The 16720-nt window shown below is 44.3% G+C and overlaps 1 long non-coding RNA gene across 1 annotated transcript; it reads left to right on the top strand.

Annotated features, from left to right (window-relative positions):
• The first annotated feature begins 641 nt into the window (after positions 1 to 641).
• On the top strand, positions 642 to 16697 carry LOC121838309. Its single transcript, XR_006078456.1, has 3 exons — positions 642 to 683; positions 1603 to 1607; positions 16631 to 16697. It is a non-coding gene; the product is annotated as an uncharacterized LOC121838309 (long non-coding RNA).
• Positions 16698 to 16720: the final 23 nt, after the last annotated feature.

The following is a 16720-nucleotide window of genomic DNA, read 5'->3' on the forward strand; positions in this document are numbered from 1 at the left end:
CGTTTATCTCCACGACTGGCAGACAGAATGGGGATAGAACGAGTAGAACAGCAAAGCAGGAGAGGAATAGGAGGGGTGCAGTCGAAAAGAGCTAGAAAATGATATACTTGGGGACAACGTTCCGTGGCAATGGAGCTAAAGCTAGAGAGCCAAAGGACACCATTTCACTGCATAGCTGAATATAGTTCAACCATAATAATTTGCTGGGTGGAACGTAACCAATTAAAATATATGTAAAATTGTTCTGTTTAGCTTTGACTTTAGAATGTTAGCATAACATTAGCCAGGACGTGCCAAACCTAGAGCATTTCCTTTTTAGCTATTTTGTGTTTTCTTGGTTTAAATTCACCCTAGGTTTTCTAGCTCCCTGCAAAATTAAGATGGCATCTTTATCATGCGCATCTTTGGGCATCATCAGTGTGGTTTATTGTAGGCACACTCTGTGAGCTCGCCCCTTTGTTTGACATGTAAGATTTTTATGAAGTTTGGCAACCAAGAAATCTTAGAACAAACCAAGCAAGTGGTGTGCAACGTGTATGACAAATGGGACAGTGGGAACCGGGACTCCTAGTTGTTTCCGTATGCCGGTTGGCTAGCAAGCTCACTGGTGTGTGTGAGCAAGGGTGGGGACCGAGCTCAGGACCCCTGGGTTCTGCAGCGCAATCCTCGCTACACATATTCTGGTACACCTATCCCCCAGCTCTCCATGGTCATCCCCAATTTAGAGTGGGCAATCGCTCGGTATATTACAGTTTGTAATGGTGTTATTTGTTTAGGAAAACAAAAGGTCAGATAAATACCAGTAGGGCCCTGCGGAAGCGGTGCATGGGCCCCGTTTCACTTTTCACAAAGCACCCTGTCTTGAATGGCGGCAGAGAAACAGGTTGGGCTGATTCGCCTGCAGGCCTTTGCTGGGTTGATGGCTACTATCCAGACTGGCAGCTGATCGGCAGCTTCCAGCCACCTGCAGTTTTTTCTTGATGATACAGACTTCCTGCAATACCATGATTAAGAATCAGACTGATATTCTGGAACAAAAAAAGAAACCAAAACTTGCTTCACAGATCAACAAAAGAAAAAGTGCCAACATTACGCTTCTCTTGTTGTCGACAGTGCAAAGACCATGATGACAGCACCATTAAACTCAACCAAACAAGGAAACTTAGCTTCTTCATGACGCAATTGTATTAAGAACCAGGCACGCAGCCGGAAGGGGGGGTAGGAGCCTACCTCACCTTTTCTTTATTACCTACCCTATCCCCCCCCCCAGAATCGTCCATTTTGCTGGCCCTCCCCCCCCCCAAAAAAAAACAAATTTCTGGTGAAGCGCCTGTTAAGAAGAATGTGCATGTAGAGCTTAGATACCTACTGGTACCTTAAGAAATCCCAGGAAGCTAAACACAAATTAAACACCACTTAAAAATAGCACAGCTCGCTTGATAGGCACATGCACAGCAATCAACAAGCCTCTTGACATGTTGTGCAGTGCAGGGATACAAATTAAAAATAAACACCGGGGATGTGATCGAAATCCTTTGGGGCAGTGCAATGCGCAAGTTTATCCTGAAGCTACTGTTTGCGCATGCGCCTAAGAGGCGTTAGAGCTGGTTCACACTGTTGCAACTGACTACGACCGAGTTGAACAAAACAGGGTTTTAAGCCGCTTACGACTGCCATTATTACTGCTGGACGGCGTGGTCATAAGCCGTCACAAGAGGCTTAAAGAGTGGTTTTGTCGGAGTCAGTCCTAGTCGGTTGCAACAGTGTGGACCAGCTATTAGACTAAAATTGTATCCAGCTTTGGGTCTTTCCACAAATGTTTTAAGAGACTCCCTTCAACTTTACCAGGGCCTCAGGTATTTAAACGTTGTAGTAAGTAGGGAGCCAACACATTCAAAGCTGGATCTCCTTGCTTTGTATGTGTCTCCCCAGTACCACTAAACGTTCTATACCAGATCAGAGCATTTTAATCAAATCATTCAACCTCTTTCCTCGGCCATGTAAACTACTTGTGCACCCACGAGTTCTACAAGTCACGAATGTAGCTGGAGTAAATTAAAACGTCGCTAAGGCAAGCAATAATAATCATTATTAGCGACAGTAGTACCCTGGGTGGTTCGCAAGGCTAGACATATATGCAGGGGCCCGTACGCACGATCGTCTGCTAGCCAATCAACCAGACCAAGATGATCAAAATAACAAACAGGCAACAAGGGAGAAAACAACAAGAACGATGAGATTAACAGGGCTCGGTCAACACTTTTAACACCCGTGCGACACGGGCAACTCGAATGCCATTTACAACGAATGACAATTGTGTGATCGGCGAATCAGCTCGCTATCTGTCGCGCGTGGAACGCGTCACGCCCGGAGTGTCGCGCGCCGATTGGCCGTCCGCTCAAATGTCATTCGTTGTAAATGGCATTCGAGTTGCCCGTGTGTCCCAAGTATAAGAAACTCAAGGCCCGAGCACCTCAAACCCAACGCCACGCACCGCACGCCGGCGCGAGGCACACGCCGTACACGAGCACAACGACGACACCCAGTTAGGAGCGTGTCCTATCAATACGCCAAACGCCAGCGCCAGTCGAACCGCGCCATCCCTCTGGACGCGGCGTGAAAACCCAGAACGCGCGGGCCGGGAGTTTCAAAACATTGGGCACAACTCAACGCTGCCGCTAGCATGAAAAAGGACGAGACGACACGCAATCAAGCGTTTAACAACACAGAACAGTTCACTGATAGCAACGCGTACTTTAGAAACAATCTAATCAGCGTCTCTGCAGTGCTCCGGTGTCGCAGAGCATTCACGGGATTCTCAAGATAGCGGCACGGCTAGGGAGCCTACATACTCGGCACGGCGGCACCGCGGCGCCGCCGCCGGTCAGTGCTAAGACGATTTCACTTTTTTCGACTCAAATCGTAGAAAAAAGTGAAAAATCATCCGAATTACGGTGGCAACATGAGCTACGTTGTTCCGAAGATGATCTAGCATATCTGGATATTCTTCTAGCATGCAATATGAATATGCAATCGTCAAAACTTAACTAAACTCGGATCGACCGACGCACTCCGAGAAAGGCCTTTGTGTCCTCTCCGGAACGAACAAGGATCCAGAAGTTGCTTGCGGCTTTGAATTGGCACGAAGCCAAGCCAGCCAAGGCAGCCAAGGATTGAAATACGACTTAGTAGTTTTGGTTTCGACCCCACTCTATCTCTGTCCATATTTCTGGGGCCGGTGTCACTACGGTTGACATTACTGCAGTTATCGTACTCTATACAAACTTTGAAGTCAATCGAATGCGAGCAGACATAATTTCCCAGCTTCTTCTCCTGTTATACATTGCTTGATAACCTTTGTTTGCTGATTGGAATCTGCATCAACTCATGTCCATCTGGTCCTTCAAACAAACGGTGTTTAATATCTTAATTCGACTTGATTTCTTATTTGTGAATACATGTAATTGATTAATCATTCACTAGATATCTGTTTTAAGTTTATTTATTTTTTTGCTAAAAAATGTACGTATTTTTTAAGTTTTTTTTTTTGTTTGGTTGGAATTACAGGCCGTGTTTTGTGGCTCAGTAAAACAGGTTGTTTTGAGAAATTCAAGATCATGTACAGCCGACAATACACCAGTGATGTAAATACAGGGGAGGCGGGAGAAGCGTCCCCCCCCCCCCTCCCCATCCCTTAGAAAATATTCCTGGCTGCGTCGCTAAATGAGCATAAGAGGCACTGCGTTTTTTGCCTTATCAACATTCACACAAATCGAAGGAGGGAGGAGCTGCTTCATCTGAAAACTTTCAGTTTTGAGATGAAGCAGCTCCTCCCATCTCTTTCCACTTTTGCAGAGCGAACGCTCGGGAGGAGCCGACCCCCTCCCCAGCGTTTACTTTCAACCTGCCAACGAGTATGGCTGTATTTTTTTTTTTCGTGGACCTTCTAGATCGCTACAGCTTCAGTGCATACAGCGGTGTAATCCACTCGCTAACTTTCTGTGCGTGTCTAAACAGAAGACATGTTTCCCTCCAGAGCGGGATCGGCGGCCGAGTGGGCTAGAGCACACCAGCTCGGAGCACGCGGAGCGAAAGCTCGCGCAACAGAACCCAGGGATCCTGGGTTCTGTTGCACCTGGGTTCCGCACCCCTGCCCGTTTCGATCTGGATGAGCATCGTACCGGCGTTCGGTCGTGTATCACTACTGCGTGGCGCACGTTAAAGACCCCAGGCTAGTGGTTGTGCTGCACCGGCTAAATTGCTCATCTACCGCGAGTGACTCGTCGCAACTTTAAATGGCTGACCAACTACACGCTGTAAAAATATCCCCATAACCCAATTTGCAATTTTTGCCCTGCAGAAGTTACGCTAACCTTGATGACGTAGAACAAATTAGTTCTGAACACGTCGACGCGTGCACCGCCGAAACGTGCCCCACATGTCCTACACTTCGTTTCACGATCAGTGCGAGCGAAAGCAATGTGAGGTCGCTGTTGACACGTCACGAGCTCACCTTCGCTCGTATTTATGGTGAAAGAGAGAATGAAGAGTCATAGAACAAAGAAATGATACAAAACATAGATGTAATCTATGTTTTGTATGTAGATAGTGTAATAGATGGCAGGGTAGATCTATGTCATCTATGTTTTGACTGCCTAAGCTAAGCCTATTTCGTATTTACAAATTCTGATAAGCATGACTCCCCGTGGAACCTATCCAAACGCGGATTAAAGTCCGGCTTGCTTAATTTTGAGATGAAAATAAAAATGTAAATAAATATTTACATTCGCGGTACCCCTTACTTTGTTTCGATTCCTTACATCAGTGAATGCGATTTTCCGCGGAACAAACTTCTTTTTTATGTACTTGATCACTAGCGCCACTTGCACATACAACGTTTTTGCTTTGCACCACGCGTGGCCAAGGCTTTCGTAACTTGTGGTGCGGTCCGTGCGGACTGCATTCCACGTGTGTTGGCGGTGTAAGGTGAGTCAGATGAGTCGTTCCCGCTTTAAATAAATACTAAAAATCAGTTTCTCATACTGCGGCACTAAGCGTTGACGTTGGTGCAGCGAGAGCAGTCTTGCCTCTTCTTGAACTTAGAAATACCAGCCAACATCTAAGCCTTTCTCGTGTCGGAAGTTTTGCGTGTCGCGTTTCATTTGAAAAACTAAAGGCTTAGCACATGTCGGTTTTAGAAAGCATTTTTTGCTTGAAGCTTCTGAGGCAAGTTCGCTTTCGCGAAGAAAACGCACCACCAGGATGCAATTACGTAGCATGTGAAACTGATATTTGTTGTTTATTTAAAGGTGGGACGATCAATTTGACTGAAGCACCCGGTCATTCTTTTCAGTCTGGAAAGAACTCGGGGTCTTAGCAAACGGAAAACTGAACACGCGCGCTCAACGCCGCTGCAATGTACGCAGATTTAGTTGAGCAACATGTTTTTCACATATTTTTTCTTGAAGCGCCGACTGATTTGCGATTAGTCAATTTGTTCTGGAATAAACACCGGCCTCTGGAATTTGATGAAATGTGTTCTATTGTTTTTTTCTAATTTACGCATCCAGTGCAACAGTTTGTTTTTGGCGATTTTGTGAAATCAGACATGGGGTGCTGTTTTGCGGACCCTGCTTGCGGTTGCGATGTACTGTCGGCACGGCCGTGTCAATAAAGCCCGACGATCGCGTCACGCCGGCAAGCGCAATATTTTTGAAAAGGAGGAAACGGTTTCTGGCCAAAGGTCTAAGCGCAGATTCTCGTGTACGAAGCTGTACGTCACTGGCTTTGTGATAATAGCGTGAGAGTCAAATTTAAGCGCAACGTAAGAACGGATATTAAGTTGATGTAAGTAAAAGTGGCCGTATCTAGTACTTCAGGGTCCGATGTCAAGCAAGTTCCAGACAAAAAATAATGAACGACGGTAATTGCCCGTCGTTCCTTCGCGCGCTGATCTTGCAAAAATAAACGACACCCGAAACCAGTGGCGTCACGAGGGTCAGCGGCACTCGCGGCAGTAGCCCGCCGCGACACCCCCCTCCTCCCCCCCCCCCCCCCCCCCCCCCGCGCGCTCCGCTCGTGCGTGGCCGCATAACCCGCCGCTCCCCCCCCCCCCCCCTCCACTCTCGCGTGGCCCGCCGCGAACTTCCCCCCCCCCCCACCCTCCGCTCTCGCGTGGCCCGCCGCGCCCCCCCCCCCTCCCCCCGCATCCCGTCGCGACACCCCCCTGAGCGCTGCACCCGGGCGCGGTCCCCCACCTTGTGACGCCACTGCCCGAAACCACTCCCCGGCAGTTCCGTGGAATCCTGGGGCCAGTGAATACAGTGAATCGCCACGAAATCCTTAAATCTTGGCACCCGCCTGTCTAACCTGGTCGGCTCGGACCAGGACAATACAAGGAACGCCGAGGAAATCACTTCCCTGGCAGTTACGTAGAATCCCGGGGCCAATGACCATGCTGAAGCGCCACTAAGACTTCAATGTTGGTGGCCACCTGTCTACCCCGGTCGGCTCGGACCAACAAAATACAAGGAACGCCAAGGGAATCACTTCCCTGGCAGTTCCGTAAAATCCTGGGGCCAATGAACACACTGAAGCGCCAATGTTGGCGGCCGCCTGTCTACACTGGTCTGCTCGGACCAAGAAAAGACGAGGAACGCCAAGGAAATCCCTTCCCTGGCAGTTCCGTGGCATACCGGTGCACGGGAAATACGGTGAGACGCCAGGCTGGCAGTTCACCGAATTCCCTGGGCGGTCCCGGTCCAGTCTACTACGGCCAAGGCCCCATCCTGGCCCCAGCTAGCCCAAGCAAGTGTGCTGCTTGGGATATTGTTTCTGTCCTTAGTTAAATGGTCGTTTCTAATTATTTTAACTTTGCCTTTTTGTACTGTACACTGTTTCTTAGGCTCAGAATTGTCTGCAATTTTATTAAAGGAATAAATAGATAAGCAATGAAATAAATCACTCTCATTTAATTTGAAATATACGAATAACTCCAAAAATACTTTGGACAATAGCGCGGGGGAGTGTCCACTCGGGGTCACTAACGTCATTTTTCAGATTGAGAAACAAAAAAACTATAATACATCCATCTCGGGTTTTATAATATCATACAAAAAACTCCGAGGCACGAAAAAAAAAGTCCTACAAAGAAACATCAGGAAACGCAGCTGATATTTTATTTAAAAAACGATGGTAGTGCAAATAAAAATAATATAAGAACAGGAATACACAAACGGAAAAGTGCTGACTCGGAACTGCTGTTTAGTGAAGAAACGAAGGAATATAAAGCAGAACTTTAAGGAGGTATATGAAATCAAAACAAACGACGATACAACGCAAGAATTTATTTACACGTCAAAATTAAGAAACAAAAAACTGTATTTTAAATTAAGTTACACTAACATATGCTTTCTTCTACTTGCCGTGGTCTTTTGATCTACTTTTATTTATGTAATGTATAAACAACTATCCCGTCATATGGCCCTCGTGAAAGGCTATTTCCACGAGAGCCCCTTTTTATATAGAACAAAGAACATCTCTCGTCCTCACTCTCATCAGAGCATACATCCGTTAATCATAACATCTTCAAAGGGGAACAAAGGTACCAGCTCTGCTAAAAGTAGGGTCGATAGCGGAAGAATCTGCATTCGAGGGAAGGGGAGGAGATTAAATAAAACGTGCGTTTCGGTATCGAAGGAAGCTGAAACTCCCTGAGCATGTAAGGACTGAACGAGCGGGATGGTATGGACAATTAAACTTGAGGAATTAAACTTGAGGAAGAAAATGGGAAGGGACGGACAAACATATTTTTTGTCCGTCCCTGAACATGTTGCGCTTGCGCTTTGTGTAAAGCACCAATGTTTGAGAAGAGGATGTTAGCTGAAATAAAATAAAACAAAGGGATTCCAGATTTCTCTATGAGTCCACCTCTACCTAAGCCTAATTTTGTCAGAACAAGACATGATGCTGCGGAGGTATCTGGAATTCATGTCAGTGAAATACACACTACAGCTAGAAAGAGAACACGAATTTTTTTTTCTGCCTGAAAATCATTTTGAGTGAAATAAATACTAAAAGGGGTGATGCAGCTATTATTGTACTTTGAGCAAATACCGCTTAGAACAGATCCCTCACGTTAAGAACTTGTGAAACAACCGTCCGATTGTCAGCACACGCAATCAAATTCGCAAAAGAACAAATGAAGAGCAAGGTCCTTCTTTTTGTTTTAAATCGCAGCCAGAACAAGCGGCCACGTGATCTGGAGCCGACTCAACGCCGCTAATGTTCATCGTAGCCACACGCTGGGGTTGGCAAGGCACCTTACACGGGCTTAATTCCAGACATTGTCATGGTTCGTCCGTTGTCGTCATTGCAGCGATTGGACACAGAAAACTACCCGAATGCTTGTCCAGCTATTGATTGTCATAAGCCCAAATCGAGTGATCACACAATGCTGGGGGTCCAATCAATGAGCCGCAATCAAATATTGTCACTAGGCAGTACTGCAATCGCCCAGCTATGTAAAGGTTTGTGAAGGAAATACTGCAGCTGGCTACTGGCCTCCCGTGCCTCCCATCCTTGATGGATGGACGGATGGATGAATCCGGCTGAGCCCTTTGGTTCGGGCGGCAGCTTGCGCCATCAAGCCATTTTGTTTTACCGTTTAAACTTAGAATATTTAAATATGAAAACTATATTCACTCCGCACTGCAAAGAAAGTGAGGCTATAAATTCCCTTGCCATCAGGTAATAATACCTAGTTTTTTTCTCTTTCTGGCACTATTCACTCAATCTTTGCTTGACAATCTCTACTTTGTCTACTGTCCACTCTTCCTTCGCTGTTTCTAAAACCTAAAAACTTTATTAAATCTATGTTGTCTTCGGTAGGCATAGGGTGAAGGCCTTTCCAGTAGAGTATCAAGTGCTCAGCCGTCTCGTCCTCCTCTCCACAAGCAGTGCACATTGTATCCATTTCCTGGTACTTCGCTCTGTATGTTCTGGTTCGCATAACGCCCGTCCTCGCCTCAAACAACAATGAGCTACTCTAAAATTCTCATAAATGCTTTCTTTGGGAATAACTGTTTTGCTTAATCTATAGCTTTCCAGAGCTTTTTTCCCCTGCATTCCCTCTAGCCACCGATGTCTTTCAAGTGGCCTTAACTTTCTTCTTAACTGAGACCTGCTCTTCCGTAGCTGCACTATAGCCTAAAACTTTCCACTTAATTTCCTGGTACGCTGTCTCCACTTTGTGTCTATACTCCTGATGTATAAATAGAACAAATCCTTTCGTGCTTCTTGCTCTCCATCCATTTGCCTCAACCGATCCTCTAATGCTATCTTGGTCACAGCTTCCGTGCACTCAAATGACGCCCATCCCAAGTCTCCTTGTACTCCCTGGTTTTGCGTTTTTCAATGTGCCCTCAAAGCCAGCCTACCTACTCCACGCTGTTTTATTTCGAGTCTTGCATGCTTCGTATTTTATGCATAGCACTGCGTTTCTGAAAGTCAAACCAGGCACCATGACCCCTTTCCCAATCTCTCTCACCACCTCAACCCTGCTATAAATCCAAAGTGCTCTACTTTTCATTACAGCTGCATTTCTGTTACCCTTACCTATTATATATTTTTCATGCTCACTGAGATATTCTTCACCATCACATACCCATACTACTAGGTACTTGTATTTGCTTGCTCTCTCAACTGTAATATTCTGTGTCTTCAGCCTCACAACTTCATCATTGTTAAAAAATCATGACTGCTGATTTTTCACTACAGACTTCTAAACCTAATTCCTTTCCTTCCCTACCACAGATACTCATTCATTCCAGCAACTCTGTCCGGTTGTTAGACATTAGTACGATATCATCCGCATACACCTATTCCGGTAAGGAGTGCTGAATTTTTTGGCCTAGCTTACAGTACGAAAGGTGGAAGCCAAGCCCACACTTTCTAGTCTATTCTTTAATCCTCTCAGAAACAACATAAACAGCAAAGGCGACAACGGGCACTCATGCCTAAGATCTCGTCTTATCTCTATTTTCCCCGTTGCCTTACCTTCCCATGTTATAATCACATTATTATCTTTGTAAATGTTCCTTAATATTGATGTGTGTACTTCATCTAGGTTTAGCTCTCCACTATGTCCCACGGGTTCCTTTGGTTCACATTGTCATAGGCACCCTTGATATCCAGAAATGCCAGCCAGAGCTATCTGTTTTCTTTTTGCGTTGTTTCTATACACTGTGTTAGAGAAAATATACTGTCCTCCAGCCACCTTTGTTTTCGAAACCCGTTCTGTAACTCGCCCAGTATGCCCTCGCAATCTATTGATTCATCCAGTCTGTTCTTCATATTATGCATTACCAACATATTGTCACAGGCGGTGACCAATCAACAATAAATAAACAGAAAGAAATAAACGTTTAATGTGGCGAACTTGTGCCAAAAATAAAAGGGTACAAAATATAATCACGGAGCGTCGCGGGCGTCGAAGTCGGCGTAGCAGCAGAGTCGAACGCTGGGCGAAAACTGACTGCAGATCAGCACGCAGAGTCCCTTATGTACGCGCGTTGGGTTCTGGAACAATCGGCCTAAATTGTTCGGCGACAGGAACATTCAGAACTCGATCTGACGAGAACGCAATGAAAGAACAAATAAAAGAGCATTCCACTGACTGGAATCGAACCCAGACTTTCTGCACGACAGTGAAGCAGGGTAACCACTCGGCCACGCGCGCGGTCACTCACTGACGAGCGTGGCATTACTCCCCCCTTTAAAAAGGCATCGTCTGGATGCCACGTAAAAGGCAACAAAACAGAGCGAAACAAACAAAAAAATGGGAACATACGGAGGCTCGCAAAACACAATCCTATCAAGCGGTGCACAAGATCACATTTCGCATTCTTATCGCGCGTAGTACGGCTTGAGGCGCACGACGTGGACGACTTCCGGTCAGTAAACAGAGCATAGCACGTTCAGCTTAAGAAAAAAATTCAGTGCAGGCCTATATTCATGGTTCACATATGTGTAATTGCTCTTCATAATGAAGGGAAAACTGCTTAAGTTGTGGCCCACTACAGGCTTTCTATTAGTGTTAAAAAGTGTGGTAGAAAACAAGATTGCGCTTGGAAGACGGGGACATAGGAAGGACAGACACAACAGAGCGCTAACATTCAACTGATTTAATTCAAGAACCTCAGCGTAGAAACGGACTTTGTCACCGCACCACATCTCAACCAATCCGTTCTGCCACGGACCGCAAGTACGCCAACTCCTTATCCGCCAAGTCAATTGACGCCATACTGACACAACTTGTGCCGGAACTATTTATAGTGTCAGCCTCCATAATCTCGCTAACAGTCCTATCTTTGTGCCTCTCAAGAACAGTAGACGAAGCAAATAATTGTTTGCACCCGCAGTCATGACAGTGACACGACAGATTATCACTGCGAGTGCAAACCATTATTTGCTTTGTCTACTGTTCTTGCTAGGCACAAAGATATGACTGTTTGAGAGGTTATGGAGGCTGATGCTATAAATAGTTCTGGCATGTGTTGTGTCAGTGTGGCGTCAATTGACTTGGCGGATAAAAAGTTGGCGTACTTGCGGTCCGTGGCAGGGCCACGGATTGGTTGAGATGTGGTGCGGTGACGCGGTGTGTTTTTACGCTGAGGTTCTTGAATTAAATCAGTTGAAAGTTAGCACTCGGTGGTGTCTGTCCTTCCTATGTCCCCGTCTTTAAAGCGCAATTATGTTTTCTAACGTACCGTACGAACTTGCCCAACAATCAGCACTTGTTAAAAAGTGCTATTGTGTTTTAAGCAGCTCGCACCAAATATTTTCTTGAAATACATAGGTTCATGAAAATTATTATGTAGATGTTGGCAGACAGTCATGGTGAGGCCAATTTTTAATGCCAAGTGGTCCACTTATTCAGAGTTAATTGAGTTTGTAAACATTGTAGGTCGCAAATTAAATTTTTATGGTATGCAATGGGCACAATTATCCGTAATGACTAGCTCTACCTAGGGGAACTTCATACGTTTACTACGGCAAGATAATTTCGAAAAACAAAGTATTTAGTTTATTCAACTCCTGCACTAACCTTGTCTTTAGAAACTTTTTATATTCTTTGCGATGCTGAGATAAGATTCTGGAAATAGTTTTTCTAGAACTACTCTAGATATTTCCAGTTCATCATTTTTCTCGCAAAGCATTCGAAAGAGCCAAACCCTGTAATGTACGGAGGGAATTCACAGAATGATGCGACTGACAGTTTGGAACATTCGGCACTGTAACAGTAATAATGACATGTCACTTATGTAATGCTCATTATCGCAGATCAAACTGCTTTTTCCGTCTACACTCATTTTCAGTAGACTCATCCAGCGAACTCCCACCTGAGACTGCAGCGCTGGGTTCTGCAAAGTAATTTGAATGAATAATGATGCAACAGGTTTCTTTGAGCGTGCGTCTAACACATATTCTTTATATTGAATCTGCTAAGTGTATTCATGACCATGTCCATAATTGTATCCACATTCCAGCTTATTTTTATTTTGACATTTGAGTTTTCCTCAGTACTTTTCTCAACATCTGTGCTTGTTGAACCATACTCAAGTCCATACATCTTGTCTTTCGCTATTACATTAATATATAAAACTGTTGATGCCGAGTGAGAATTCAAGGTACCGAATCTGTCGTGCGAGCTAAATAAGAACCAATAAAAAGCTATACAAAGGAAATTTTGTTAAAGGAGGCTGTATGGGCATTAGAATAGCACATGCCATGCTAAAAAAAAATACAAATTCTTGTTAGGTATGCAAGGATGACAGTGTTGTGCTGTTTCTGATGTGTCACAAAAAACAAAAAAAATCAGTGCCATACAGTGTTCCTTATGGAAGTACAAACTGTTGAATTCGAAGCCCAGAAGTTTTATTCAAGAATGTTCCTCAATACAAATGTATTTTGAGATCTGAGCCACTGACTGATACATGACTATGTGGCAAACATTCATTTTTATGTGCATTATAGTTTACTAGGTCTAGTCTGCATTGATTTATTGCATTCATGCTGAAACTGGGAGGAATTCTCTGGGTATGAATAAAGAGATAAACATTTCTTGATATCAAAACATTTGAGAACGGACAAAAGGAAGGATCTGAGAACGGTATCTTAGATTCTCCTTTTTCTTACAGTATATCTAATGTTCACTTTATTTCACCTGATGCATTTAGTTTTTAGCGCAGCTGTTAGCACCCGTTTCCGCGTTTCGCGGCGTCGCTGTCGGCGTAACCGCCCAACTAAACTTGGCAGGAAATTGAATTAATGTTGTGGTCATGTGACGTTAATATTTCCGCTAAGTCTAGCTGAGAAACTGAGTGTTTTTATGGATGACGTGACACGGTCATGCGACGTCATTTTCCCCGCTACTTTTAGCAGAAAAACTGCATTTGTGTAGAGGTCATGTGACATCAATTTCCGCGCTAAATTTATTGGGAAACTTAACCCGCTAAATTTAGTGGGGAAATTTCCCCCTAAATGGGAGGGAGCAGAAAAGGAGGAGGGGAGGGAAGGAGGGGCATACCCTCCCATCTTCCTCTTCGAGAGCTGTACTGTATTTTCTCATTACAGAGAATTGTAAACGTCTCATATTTCATCTCATGTTTTTTCAACTTTCATATTGCAGGTGCGCTTGCAGCACAAATCTGGGTTGTGCTGATCCTCTACGCACAAGTTAGGAACTCCTGAGTGACAAGAGTGGGAGTTTGGTCTGACAGCTCAAGGGACACCATTGTTCAGTATTGAATTTTTAATTATCTTCTTTTGAGCAAAGTTAAGCTTTGCTGCATGCAGTTCTTCTAAAAATAAATACCTGCAACCAAATTTACCAGGTCACGACATTTTGCCTCTGCTCTTAGTGCTCCTGGTGAGCCTCGGATGAGAGCTTACTGGGGTGCAAACATCATAATTGTTTGAAACCACTCACTGATGTAGAGACTTATTGACATCCAGCATTCCAATGAAACGCTGGATATCCACAAGTCTTTCTTGAACAATGCAAGCGGGAAAGGAACCATACAATCATATTGTATTGGGGGACATTCTACAGAGTGTTTTTTTGTATATTTTACAGATTTTTTAAAAAAAAGCCGTAAAAGCTACATTTACGCAGTCTGTACACGTGAATTATATGGCCAGGGCGGCATAGTATAAAAGGCTAATTTGTAATGATCAGTCGGCTTATTACAGAGATGTGCCAGACTTCTTTCAGAAAACTAGATGGAGGTTCATTCTCGCGTGGTTTTATCCCGCGAATCTGAATATCCCGTTCGTTTTCCACAAAGATATAACTAAACGTGAGAAAACACAAAAAAAACATCCTACCAATAGTGACATCGTAAGAAGACCTTTCAGCCGCCAAGTGTATGTCGCTTAAGGGCCGCGCGTCCAGTCGCAAGTTTTCTAGGTATATTCTCCCGCATTGGCACCAGTCGTGACACATTTTTCTGCCCCTTTAAAAAATAGCATGTGCGTGCATAGCTTTCATAGGCACTGAAGATGCGTGAACAAAGATTTTGAAAGCTGCTCTTGTTACGTCCCTCTCTAGGGAAGTGCTTTCAAAGCGCTTTAAAAATGACTATGCAGCCTCGATTAATTAAATTAGCAAATAATTTTGATATTTGAGATTCTGGAGGTCAAATGAAGAAGATTTAAAAGAGTTTTCTCAAATACAAAACCGCTTCAGCCTCTCTCTAAGTATAGTATGTTCCTAAAATTTTTAATCAGTGAAAATAGACCCATGGTTCCAATTAGAAACTTCTAAGCATCATCAAAACACACTAAATCAATTTTCTTTGTGAAGATATAAGACAAGAGCAGCATTTTATGGTGTTCTAAAAGAATGGTCAATTTGGACGCGTTTCCAGACTTCGGTTTCTTACCAGAGCGCATCTTTGCACCTACGGTCCTGCTGCCCGGTGGCCGCAGTGCGAAGCCGCCCCCTCGCCTCCCTCGTAGGATGGAGGGAAGCAAGGCGCACGTGTGTTGCGCGTCTAAGCCCCTGGGGAACAGGACCGTGGGCGCAAAAATGAGCTCTGATAAGAAACTGAAACCTAGAAACTCGTATCCAAATAAAGCATTTTTACAGAACGCGTAAAATGCTACCCCTGCATTATATCCTTCTAAAAAGAGTTGATTTTGTGGTTTTCAGTGACTCAGCAAGTTTCCAATAGAAACCATAGTTTCATTTTCACTAATTAAAAAGTTAATTAACAAATTGTATTTAATTATCTGACTGATCGTTACGACTAGGTCCCTATGCTACGTACGCCTGGCCATATAACTCTCCTGCACAAATCGCATTAATTTAGCTTTCACGGCCTTTCTAAACATATATGTAAAGCTTAAAACTAAATTGCCGTGTACAACAGTGAAAAGGCGAAACCACCATGTTGGAGCCATATGGCTCTACCACGCCGGTATCGCCTTTTCGCTGGTATAGGATGTCCCATATTACGTTATCCATGTATGGTTCCGTCCGCCTACATGGTTCCGCCATAATCCACTACGCCGGTATAGGATGTCCCATAATACGACACGCTTGTATGGTTCCGCCTACCTGTATCGTTCCGCCGTAATCCACTATACTGGAGCTGCCTTTTCGCTTGTATAGGATGTCCCATATTACGGTTACGCTTGTATGAGCCTTTTCCATCATCTTTCCATCATCGATATTTTCCAACAGGGCGATACTGATTAGGCTGGAAATCTTGAGACTTTTCCAATTGCCGAATTTCTCAACAATACCAATTTTCAGCTCATAGACATCCTGCACAGGGTTGAGTTAGGTACTAACGGCCATTAACAACTGCGTGAGTTACTGTACACATATGCGGTAACTATACTAAAGCCCAACTTATTCTGGTAACGCACAACACCATAAAACTACCAAAAAACACCGAGCATGCACCCGCGGCAGAGTAAGCGCTCAACCCCTACTTTTGAAACATATCAACTCATCTAAGGACATATTAAAGCCTATTCCTCTATTTTAAGCAAGTTAAAAAAATATATGAAAGAGACATCAAGCACCCTGTCGCCATGGGCGTTTATCTCCACGACTGGCAGACAGAATGGGGATAGAACGAGTAGAACAGCAAAGCAGGAGAGGAATAGGAGGGGTGCAGTCGAAAAGAGCTAGAAAATGATATACTTGGGGACAACGTTCCGTGGCAATGGAGCTAAAGCTAGAGAGCCAAAGGACACCATTTCACTGCATAGCTGAATATAGTTCAACCATAATAATTTGCTGGGTGGAACGTAACCAATTAAAATATATGTAAAATTGTTCTGTTTAGCTTTGACTTTAGAATGTTAGCATAACATTAGCCAGGACGTGCCAAACCTAGAGCATTTCCTTTTTAGCTATTTTGTGTTTTCTTGGTTTAAATTCACCCTAGGTTTTCTAGCTCCCTGCAAAATTAAGATGGCATCTTTATCATGCGCATCTTTGGGCATCATCAGTGTGGTTTATTGTAGGCACACTCTGTGAGCTCGCCCCTTTGTTTGACATGTAAGATTTTTATGAAGTTTGGCAACCAAGAAATCTTAGAACAAACCAAGCAAGTGGTGTGCAACGTGTATGACAAATGGGACAGTGGGAACCGGGACTCCTAGTTGTTTCCGTATGCCGGTTGGCTAGCAAGCTCACTGGTGT

The sequence above is a fragment of the Ixodes scapularis genome, unplaced genomic scaffold, assembly GCF_016920785.2.
Source record: "Ixodes scapularis isolate PalLabHiFi unplaced genomic scaffold, ASM1692078v2 PGA_scaffold6__148_contigs__length_123643588, whole genome shotgun sequence".
Taxonomy (NCBI): domain Eukaryota; kingdom Metazoa; phylum Arthropoda; class Arachnida; order Ixodida; family Ixodidae; genus Ixodes; species Ixodes scapularis.